We start from the raw sequence: 8,939 nt of genomic DNA on the forward strand, positions 1-8,939 counted from the left end.
CATCTTACTACCAATTCTTACACATCACCAAAGGATTTTTGGTCGCATAAATGCAAACAAATAATTCTGCAAGAAAAATTTTCATTGCTGTTTTAACTTCTTGCTCAAAGGTAAGCCCGAACTGACAAAACAGTTAGGGTGGATGACTGCTTTGTATAAAGGGCACATGAAAAAAGGTATTCAACAAGTAGGAGAAAAGGGTGAAAATAAGAAAGGACATTCCTACAGATCAGAACTGACATTCATGCTCCATCGCCACTGTAAAGCGAACATACAGCTGGACTTGTTTTTACTGTTCTCATAAAGGTCTCTTCCAAGTTGGTGTGTTGAACACATCGGGTATGTCTGGCAGATTCATGCCTAAAAGAGAAATGTTTTTCTACTCATATGCTTATGGTGCTTATGGAATCTCCTGGCAGTTAAATGAAGTGGTTTGGGTTTAATGTTCCGTATTTACAAAGCATTGTGTGCAAATTACTTTTTTTTTTTTCCAAATGGCGCGAGCATTATATAACAGCAAAGGCACCAAATTATTATAAAATAACCAGCTCTATTTCCAGCATGCCACCGAGCCTGTGTTTAATCTGTGGTCGACAGATTACAAAGAGCCGTGCATAGTGAGAGATTTCTCTGGCGTGGAGTCTTTTGGGCAGCAGATCTATTTTGTGGAATAGGTACTGCCCATGCAGCCTACCCAACCCCCCCCCCCCCCAACATCACACTTCTCTGTCTGTCTGTCCGCAGCTTGATGGCTTTGCAGCTGCTCTGACTAAAAATAAGGGTCTTATCGAATCAAAAAGCAATGGGGTTTGCTGTGATAAAGCGGAAAACAACAGACCTGCACTTCAAAGCAAGTAGCACTAAAGGCTGCAAGCTGCATTCCAGTTTAGACACCACTAATGTTCCCCTCTGTGGACAAACCAGCATTAGGTTTACCTACCTAATGTGTGGTTCAAAGTTTGAATCCTAATTAGAGTTTTACCCTTTGGTTTGGTACTTAAACAGAAATGCTTTGGTAAATATCCAATTGTATAACTGAATATGTAATAAGCACATGTGACATTAGCCACCTGCATTTGCCAAACAAATACGTAATAAAAATAACTCTCTGAAGATGACTAATACATACACACAAAAACACACACACCCACACTGGTGTAAGCTATTGTAGATTTTGATCTACATGGTTTTCTGTTCTATTTTGAATGGTGGATATAAATAAATAATAAGATAAGATAAGCTGCAAGCACTACCCACAATGCCCTGCACATAAGAGATATCATACTGTCTGGAGCTGCAGTGTGCTTACCTACAGATGCCAGCAGCAGAGGTGGCAGACGGTCTAGACATTCAATTGTGCAGAGTTGTATCTGTTATGATGTGTGTAGAAACTTCATCGAAATTGTGTCGATTAAACTACGTCAAATTTGAGACACCAGCCTGCACAGCTGCATGAATGCCATGTGTAAACTCAGTCTGTGACTCGAGAAAAAAAAATAAAGCACAAAAAAGCACAATTTCTTCCCTGGGCTTTTCTGAGGCTAAATCGTACAAAATAGCATCACATTTTAAGCAACACTGGATATCTGAAATGACGTTAGTTAATAGCAAACCGTTTACAGGTGAATCTTTCTCAGTTTAGTTTCCAATTGGTCAAAAATCATAAGGCCGTATGAGTACAGCGGGCTTAGTCCACCTGTCTCATGCCTGCAAAGCATCATGAGACATGCCGCCAGCCTCCTCTGGGACGAAATCATCGGAGGGGATATTTTTAGCTGCTCAGCGTATACTTAAGTAAATCCAAAAACATGGCACGCTAGGGAGGGTCTTCTGAGGAGGCCTTCAGGCTTAAAGCGGGGCCAGAGGCACCATGTGGCTCTGGTGTCTGGAACGCCAGACCCAGCAGCTTCTGATACCACAGCCGGTGCTACTCTGGGCCCGTCCTGCCCAGTCGACAGCTCAGTGTATGTTTGTGGTGGGATTGTAATGACAGCGTTCTCAAAGTATGAGCAGACCACCCAGCAGAGTCCCAGTTTGCTGGGACTCTGGTCTCCCCCTACCCAGCCACTATAACCTCCAGCCCCTTTTCTTAAAAAAAATGCTTAGCTTGGTTTCATAAGGAAAAAAAAATCTTGGCAGGACATCAGGGCCTTTGACTCAGTATGTGACTGGTGTGTCCAACTTTCACTTTCCCTCTTTTTTATTTTCTAATATTTATTGTATTGCTGAATTGAAAATTCAACATAACTTCTGGCTTGTCTTGATATAGCTTGTCTAAGATAACGGAGGAAGGGAACTAGAGGAACTTTCTCAGAGAAACGCCCTGGGTGCACTTTTAAAGTGCTACCAATTAAAGGTCAGGGAAAATATTTTTGATAAACCCAGATGAGTGGAAAAAGCGCTGTGAGAGCTCAAATCGTCCATCTCAAAGCTAATAGCAATTTAACGGCACTGAGCTACAAAGGGAGCCTGAATGCTGGCTTGTGTCTGAGAAGCGTGACTCTTTTATACTGCTGCTGTAGATGGGGCCGATAACATGGAAAATCTTTCGGTTTTTATCAGAGATCTTGAAGGACTCACTCCGCTCTATTTGCCTCAGCAGTTCATACACAACACGTGCTTGCGATGCCATGGTTCTTTGTCTGAAGTTCAAATATGCACATACAGTTCAAATGCTCTGCAGTATGAACTGCTCTAAAGAAAGTTCAAACGTGAACATTCCGATGGACAAAACTTCACAACTTGAGAGAGTTATGTATTTTAAAACAGGGAGGTTAATATTTTTTAATTCGCCCCATTGCTTTGTTGGGATTATTATTTATGGGCCAGAATGAGTGTCTGAGTCTCCGCAGATCGGTTTTGTTTGGTTTTCCGCTGTAACGGCCGCTTTGCTTTTCACCACACCGGAACTGCAGCATGCCATAAGGGACGCTGCCCTGTAACTGACCTGGAACAGCTATTTGGTCAATGCTGGTTATCGTTAAGAGCTGTCCAGTCAGTACAGTTTGTAATGAACTAGTTCTAAATCTCTGTCTCGATGAAGTGGTGACGAGGTGCAGATCAAGGAAAGACACGCTTCGAGGTATTTCTGCTGCAAGTCTGACAGGGTGTGACCAGGAATTATGTTTAAGGATGGTGACTATCAATCTTGCACATTCTACCTCCACCTCCCCACCTCTCTTACCCCTTCCATTCAATCATCCTCTCTTTCTCCCCAGCTGTCTCTTGCCTCGTGTCCTCCCTATCCTTCTCACTGTCTTCATTCCCCTCAGGCTTTCTCTCTCTTCTTTGTTCCATCTCTGCCCTCTGTGTTTCTTTATATATCATTTTCTCACTCTTATCTCCAACCCCCCCACCCCTCTGACACACACAGACAGTCACACACACACACACACACACACACACACCACACTTTCTCCATCTGTCTGAAGCTGATGTACCGTGGACGATTTAGATGTGAAGCCCGCTCTTCACACACAGAGATCGCCGTGCGACGACAGGACCTGTCCCAGGCTGACGTACAGTAGATGTGCGTCAGACGTGAGGCCTGGTTTTCACACCCAGAGATCGCTCTGCGATGACACGGAGGCGCGAAGCTGATGCGGGTCAGGAGCAAATCTCTGCCAACTGCAGGCACTAAGAGGGATCTGCCAGGAAAAGCCTGGGGATGTGCGGAAAAATCTCCCATGATGCCTTGTCTGTCACACACCTGTCGAACAACTGCACTGAGCACCTCCGTCTGGGAGCCTCAGTCCCCTGACTCTCTAATCGCTGTGTCAGATGGATTTGTTTTATTGCTTACCTCATTTCTTTATTACTACAGAGGCCCTAATGAAAGGAAATGATATATGAGTCTGTGTGTATATTTAGCGTAACTTGTAAACGTTAAAGCGCCACACAACACCCTGGATAATGGTCACTGCCAAGCAAACAAAAAAGGCACTGATGACTGCAGGCGTGTGTGATTACTCTGTTGCATGTTATCTAAGCCCCCACAGAAAAGACTGTATCCATCTTCTATTCTGAGTGGTGTGTTGTGCACCATGTAGAATGTTGATCTGGAGCTATACTGACATTCACTTCTTGAGGACAGGACAGAGAAGCTGGTTTGAAGCACTGCTAAGTTTGTGTAACAGTGTATATTGGTGTTCATTCCTCAATCCTCTATCTATTCCTCTATTCCTCTATATCTGTGGAAAAATTTAAAAAAAAAACAATGAGGAAATGGTACCGGAGAGGTCAAAACAAGGAGCATATTCTGCTTTGCGGTGTCTGCACAGTATCTGGTCAGATCCACTGATGCTGTTAGAATGGGGATCAGCCAATAACGTTACACAGAGCTCTGAGTGAATGGGCTGAGCCATCCGCATGATTGAGGAATCGGTGAATCTGTGCAGAGGTGATGCTGATCGTACCCAGCAGAACTCTGCCAAAGTGAATCAGGATGTGCCCGGTTCAGAGCCCTCTGAACAGCCACACATGTTCCAGATGGCCAGAGATGTCAGAGAGTCTCCGTTAATCTGGTAGAACAAGTCCCATTCCCACCTCCACCAGCTAACAGCTATATTCCATCACTTTGATGTGAATAGGGGCCAAAAGCAGTTTTGTCACTGGCATTTTGTTATTTAGCAGTTTTAAAACCACTTCCACAGCCTATGTAAAAATAGCAAGGATGGATGAAATACTGAAATTTGTGCAATGTGAGTGGGGCTCTAAAAATGCTGATGCAGATCAGAATAGCCAATCAGTCAGCAGTTTCTCATTGAATTCACACACAATGCAGCACTTTCTGAATTTGATTACAAACAGGACACAAATTTTGCTTAATATTTCTTCTTACATCCACTTATTATTTTCACATCTCCTTCTTCCAGCAATATGTTGTACACATATTGTGACATCACATTTGCAGCATGTTTGTTGGTTTTCCACTAGCTTAATCTGAAAGGACCCAACCAGCATTTTTACAGCATTGGTTGTTAGTATGACTGGGCAATGCTGGGATTTTGCAAGTAATACTTATGTGAAATTGGCCTGCATGTACACAGTGTTCACTATGTTCCATTCACGAGTCATTTCAAAACGTCTGTAATGACATGGAAACAGCCATGTTGTCGAGTCTGCGTGAGACATACCAACTGACCTCCAGGGAGTAAGAGATGATGTCATTCCTTCCTTGGATCAGTCTTCCTTATTTGGTCACGTTAAAACCTGTTGCTTTGGGCAAGAACTGGACACAGACTAGTGATACCATATACCGAGCATTAAAAGAACCACGACACTTTATTAACGCCTGCTTAATTCAATTTCCTTATTTATGACTGAACATGCTATGCCTGAGTTATTTTGGTCGTTCCATAAGTGCTGTATCATTAGTCAGAGAGGCATTTGGTCACTGGTGATAAAGCGATTAAACTATATGAGTGATAAGCCTTCATACGCAAAAAGGAAAATGAGCAATATGTTGTGCTTATCAAGAGAATGATGCCCTCCTGTCATTGATATTTTGGAGGCTGAATTAGTCATGGCCTCACAGCCTGGGGGGTTCAACCGCACTTTTACCGGAAGCAAATCCAGGAACAACCACAGCACTGGGACCAGTCACCTGGTGCTGCACCCCATAGGGGTGGTGGAAACTGGGACCAGACAACTTTCTCTTTCTGTTGCTATTCAGCTTTGAAATGTCCAGCAGAACGTCACTTTTGACATGACATTTTATATTAAAGAGAACAGAGCACAGAGACTCAAGTAGTCTGATCTTATTGTGTCTCCAGATATAGATAGAATTCAGTAAACGTTGTGTGGTTAAGGTTTTCCACTTTTCAGGGTGCTCTGTGTTGGGACTCTTCTGGGATTATGCCCTGTGCCTGTCAGATGGGACTCTGTGCTGTGCTGGGGACTGTCTGTTGGGTCTCTGTGCTAGAGAGTATTAATGACAAGTAATGAAAGTACCACCTTTTATGCAACAGAGACAGAGTGAGAGAAAGAGGGAGTAGATGAAACATAAAAGAGAAGGAAAAGGTAGAAGGCAAGGAATAGAGGAGGAGAGTGTGTGACAGAGAAACTAATAAAGAGGGAAAGATATGAAAAACTAACAGGGAGAAAGACAGAAAGCCAGACAGAGAAGCAAAGTGAGAGGGAAAGCAAGAAAAAAATGAGAGAGTGAGAGAGACAGAGAGAACGTGGGGAGGTGGAGGAGGGGGTCAGAGGGATAGCCAGGCCCGCAGTTCTCTTCCACAGACTGGGAAACCGGACCCCTCCCACAGGAAACCGTCGTTCAACTCCTCGTGTCCTTTTATGGTAAAAACTCCACAAAAAGCAGCGTGGCCGCTGTGGGAATTGCCCCACGATGCAACAGGATTTAAAGAGACAGTACCCCTGAAAAAGCACAGGCAGCAGACTAGGGCTGGCAGCGCTGCTGCATGCAGAATCAGCAAGACCCCTGGGGTCCTCAGGACCCTAAATCAGGCCAAATATGTGCCGGTCGGGACGACCAGCCCTCACATTCCAGCTCTGCTGTTTCTGTTTCTGTGTGTGACGAGTCACCCTCTGCTTAGATTCGGCAGAAGATGAGAACGCTCAAACTTCGCTGTGTTTGCTTTTGTTCTTGTGTGCCCCCCTCGTCTCTCATCACTGCGGTTTCAACAGGTGACAGCACCACCTGTGTTTTCGTCGGACGAGGACGACTTTGTAACGTGTTCGTGACATTCTTCACATTCCCAGGAGCGTTTGCTTTCTCTGGCACCGTTTCATGTCAGTATCTCCGGGCCTTACATGCACCATTATCAGAATTTTGCATATCTTAAACGTGCTGCAAGTTTGGTCCGACAGCCTCCGTTTCAGGCTCATAGTTTTTATCCTGCTTTGCGAGAGTCTTTTTGATGCCAGTATGGGGCACTGGCTGAAACGAGAGGGCACCACGCAGGGGGGTTGAGAACAATTGAGGAGCTGCTTGTCTGAATGTCAGACGCAGACTAAGTGAAACCAGCCTGACCGTAAAGCAGACTGAATCACAGAGGAATGCGCTCACTGAATCAGCCGGCCTCGGGTCTGAACAGACAGAGTACAAATATGCCTGCCGGTTTTGCTTCTTCAGTGTCTGTATCCCACTCTCTCCTTCTGTACCACCCATGGACACCGCGAGGTCCGCTTTAGTTTTGAGGTCGTCTTTGTTCCCTTGCCCCCACCGTTCCTCCCATCACTCCGTGCGTTTGACAAATTAGGGTGCGCGCTTTGAAGCAAAACTCGACATCAGCAACAACAAAAAAAAAAAAAACAAGCAAACCGAAGGCAATCATACGCTCTACCCCCGTCATTTTCATCTCCGTTACACTCATTGTTAGACGTGTTCTTGGCTGGCCCTCGTATCGTGAGCAACTTTCACGAGTTACATGTTTTCTAACACGTTACACACTCATGCCGGATCGCTCACTGAGGCAATTCAGGTTAAGTGCTTTGCTGGATGGTGCAGCGATGGAGCCCGGTCGGCTTCCCCACACAGGTTTGCACACCCCGCAGGGAGCTGTAAAGTGATATAAAAGCTCCCGTTTACTGCCCTCTCACCCTCCCTCATATCTCAGCAGCATATCCCTATCTGCCCCAACATTTGCCTCTCAACACTGGAACTGAGCCGCACTGTGGAAGACGTGGATGGATAGGGAGAAGGAGGGAGAGGGAGAGACAGAGAGAGAGAGAAGAGAAGAGAGAGAGCAAATGATAAAGGCAGAGAGAAAGCAAAAATATGAGAGAAGCTGGGGGGGGGGGGCAGAAAGTGAGAGGGAGATATCAACAGAAAGAATGAGAGAGCGAGAGACAGAAAGCAAAAAGGAACGGTAGAGAAATAGAAACTCAGAGGGAGCAAAAGTGAGAGAGAAAGAGACGCAGAGGGAGGGGTGTAAACTGATATACAGAGAGAAACAGAGAAAGAGAGGGGAAAAAAACTCGCTTATAAATCAGCCTCATTAGGGCCTTTCATCACTTGGTATGAGCTGGGTACATCCAGCTGAACACTTTTACTGGCATTCAGGCTCAAGCTGCAGGCAGGCCTGTCCAGGTGTAAGTCAGTGTGTGAGTTATACAGGCTGTCTCTCAGGGTACCTGCTCAGATATGGCAAGCTAGATAATGAGCAGGATGACAGATGGCATGGTGGAAGAGAGCGATGAAAACCTCAAGCGGACCTGTAAGCAGCTGATTCCACCACTTCCGAACCTCACAAAGTGAATGCTTGCAGCATCAGATCGATTCTCTCTCAGTCTCTTTCTCCTCCAACTCCCATCCGAAGAGGCCAGTCTGGAAAAAGACAACATTTGGACTGAGATAAGATTATCCTTGTGGTTTCTGTTCTTTGTCAGCCAAGATCCAACTACCCCCCTCACTGACAGTGGTGTTATATTGATGTCTCTAGTGTAATCCAGAGGGCTCTTGTGGTCAAGGCACTACAATAGGAACCATTTATGGAAGGCAGAAAAACACAATGTTGTGTTTTTAGATGCCTTAAGGCATTTTTGACACAATAGTTTTATGAGGTTAATGGGAACAAGCTTATTCCAAATCCAAACAGTCTGAATAATGGTGCCCTCAGGGAAAGAAAATGTTGAAAAGGTTGTCACATTTTAAAACAAGAGCAGGCAACTATTCAGAAGCTGAAACAATTCCAGTAGGTCTGCTTATTTGTGATGTTTCTCCATCTGGTGGTAAAGCGGAGGTACTGTCATTACCAAGGGGGAGCTGCTTGCCTAGTCAGTCAATATGTAAGTGAACGAGTGAGTGAGTGAATGGGTAAGGAAGTGAGGTAGTCATGGGCCTTTTACATGGCCAGGTAGGTTCTGCAAAAATTGATATGCTTTTATTTAACCAAGAGGCATTTATTTGTCTCCTTTTCAGAGCTGATCAACGGTCCAGCACAGCTGAGTTTTAACCCAGATGAATGTGGCATTGC

This window comes from Megalops cyprinoides, chromosome 20 (genome assembly GCF_013368585.1).
Source record: "Megalops cyprinoides isolate fMegCyp1 chromosome 20, fMegCyp1.pri, whole genome shotgun sequence".
NCBI classification, from domain to species: Eukaryota; Metazoa; Chordata; class Actinopteri; order Elopiformes; family Megalopidae; genus Megalops; species Megalops cyprinoides.